The sequence below is a fragment of the Mus musculus genome, chromosome 14 (assembly GCF_000001635.26).
Source record: "Mus musculus strain C57BL/6J chromosome 14, GRCm38.p6 C57BL/6J".
NCBI lineage: Eukaryota > Metazoa > Chordata > Mammalia > Rodentia > Muridae > Mus > Mus musculus.
Window position 1 is genome coordinate 73,953,565 of NC_000080.6, and position 3,044 is coordinate 73,956,608.

The 3,044-nt window shown below is 38.4% G+C and overlaps 1 pseudogene; it reads right to left on the reverse strand.

Moving 5' to 3' along the window:
* Cbx3-ps6 (chromobox 3, pseudogene 6) lies at positions 334-2,062 on the reverse strand (annotated as a pseudogene).

Below are 3,044 nucleotides of genomic sequence, written 5' to 3' on the forward strand. Positions count from 1 at the left end.
GATGGTGACACCAGTCACCTAAGAGTCATTTTATCTCCCAGCATGGTCACCATTCACAGATTGAGAACCTCTGGTGTACACTCTTATCTTGCCATAAAGAGAACTGGTTTTTTAGAGTGGTAGAGCATGCCTTTAATCCCAGCACTCGGGAGGCAGAGGCAGGTGGATTTCTGAGTTCGAGGCCAGCCTGGTCTACAATGTGAGTTCCAGGACAGCCAGGGATACACAGAGAAACCATGTCTAAAAAAAAAAAAAAAAAAAAAAAAGAATGACTTTGACTTTCTGAAACACATTGTATTTTCAAAGAGGACCATTTCTGGGAGGGTTGGTTTTTTTTTTTTTTTTTTTTTTTTAAAGGAATATAAAACTATTTATTGACCACTGTTCACCATTATTTACAATAAAGTAAATATACAGTTGGATGACATTCTGATACTACAAAGTTACTTTTCTGGCTCATTGAACCATAACCCAAATACTGAAAAGACTGATCCTACCAGTAAGGAATGAGTCAGGGTAAAGAAAAAGCATGCAGGTCATTAATTGATATTAGCAAATTTTGTTCACTCACTTAGCAGGTCTTAAATTGCCAACGTCAGCTCCAGCCACGATTCTATTTCCACATCAAACAGATTCCATAAATCATAACCTTTTAGTACAGACTTTAACTTTCTACAAAGTTCACCAGAGGAACCTTTACATAGACTGGCTGACCTGGACCTGCCTCTGCCTCTCAGCTGGCCTCTTAGGTCAGAGCTCTATCTGCCTCTAGCCCAAGTCTTGTTATTAAATCACACTATTACTTAGTCTAATTCCATTTTCCAAAGGGGACATGTACAACACTCTGTAAATATACCACTGTATTTATGTGATAATACATCAATTCTGATGTTGTTGCCTTTAAACTAGCCAATAAATCACAGAATCTGCTTAATCTGAAAGGTTATGGTTTCAGGAAAATGTTCACAAGGAGGGAATCTCATCAACTTGTATTTTCATCTTCAGTTAAAAACAAAACAAAACAAACAAGTTATGTGTTTTATGCATACACCGCATAGAAACAAACAAACAAAAAAAAACCCAGAATGGTCCTTCTGTGTCCCAGTTAAAAATAAGTTCTGACTTGAGTAATAACTGTAAAATCTCCCCAGCGTTTAAGAAAAGCTGTTCTTCAAAGCTGAGGAAATACAACATGGTATCAAATATTCTATTGTTAAAGGAAGCAACTACAGAAAGCTCTTACTTGCTCAAAGGAATCAGTGCCTTTTGATGCAGAACAAAAACCAAAAATATCCCAACTACTGTCAATACTTTCAAAACCAGCATATCAAACTTGATTTTCATTAGAATGCTATTTTTTTCCACACTAGTAATTCAAAACCCAAGATCCAGATTTTATATATATATATAAATATATATATATAAATGCAAACAATTATTGTGCTTCATCTTCAGGACAAGAATGCCAAGTCAGCCGCTCCTCGTAGAAGGCAATGACAATCTGAGGACACTTCATGTTCGCCTCCTTTGCCAGCACCAAGTCGGCCTCGTCCGAGTCCTTCCACTTCATGAGAAACATTAACTCTCCGCTGCTGTCCGTGGCGCCGATTATTCGTTCAGGGTCGAGACCTCTGGCAAAGCCCCTTGGTTTGTCAGCAGCATCTCTCTTCTTCTTCGATTTGCTATCATCAGATTCACTGTCAGATAAAGATTTCCTTTTTGTACCATCTTTTTCTTTACCAGCTTTTTGAGAATTAAGAAATGCTTCAATTAATTCTGGACAATCTAAATTTTCTTCTGGTTCCCAAGTATTATCAGCATCTGTGAACCCCTTCCACTTCAGGAAATACTCCACCTTCCCATTCACTACACGACGGTCCAGTACTTTTTCTACCACAAATTCTTCAGGCTCTGCCTCTTCAACTTTTTTACTCTTTCCATTTTGTTTCTTTCCCATTTTTTGCAATGTAGTTTTATTGGAGGCCATTTTTTAAATTTAATCGGAGACTTGAAGAGTTCACCGCTCCGATGCTCAGGGCCGCGGATCCTGCAGAGTCTCCCGGGAGGGTTGGTTTTAATTGTCAACTCCACACAACCTAGAATCACTGAGAAGAGTCTCACAAGGGACTTCCTAGGTTAGGTTGGACTATGAATACATCTGTAAGGGATTTTTGTGAATTACATCAGATGAAGTTGGAAGACCCACCCTGAATGTGGACTGCGCCATTTCATCCCAGGGCCCTAATGTATGACATAGTGAAGAGATATAACGAGCAAGTGGGTTGCAGGTATGCATTCCCTTCGCTCTGCTTTTGACTATGGATACACTGCAACTAGCTGTTTGAGGTCCTACCTTGACTTCTCTGCAATGATGGACTGTAATTGTAATTATAGTCGGAACTGTAAAGTCAAGTTAACCCTTTCTTTCCCAAGCTGTTTTTTGTTTGTTTGTTGGTCAGGACATTTTATCACAGGAACAGAAATAAAATCAATAGCTACACTGCAATTGTTTTTTTTTTAACCTATGCAGAAATAAGTAGTAATGAACTTATCATAAGTTTTCCCTTTCAGATGTGAGTACACGGATTATCCTCCACTGATAATGGAGCAACATCTCCATAAACCTACTGTAAATTGGAAACACATACCATCGATCAAAAGCACCATTATTATCTAATCTACTGAACAGAAAGTTTAGGCACACTACCCTCAACATGCTCTGAATACGTCTACCATAGCTAGGCAGAATCCTCTACACAAAGCTCAGTTCCAATGAAGATTCGGCTGTCTTGTGTACTTAGTAACTATTATCCTTACAGGGAATGTGGAATGGTGATGTGGAGGTGTTCTCCTATTGTAAGATCAAATTAAGTGAAACTGTTTTGAATCAGGGCTGTTGATACATCCCTGGGAGAAAAACAGATAGGAAGTAGTATTTCATGCAAAGTTTTCCATACTCTGTGTTTAATCCTCATAATTCTGATGACTCAAATTTAGAGATTTGCCATCAGCTGGTTAAATAGCAGAGATAGTGTTAGATACTC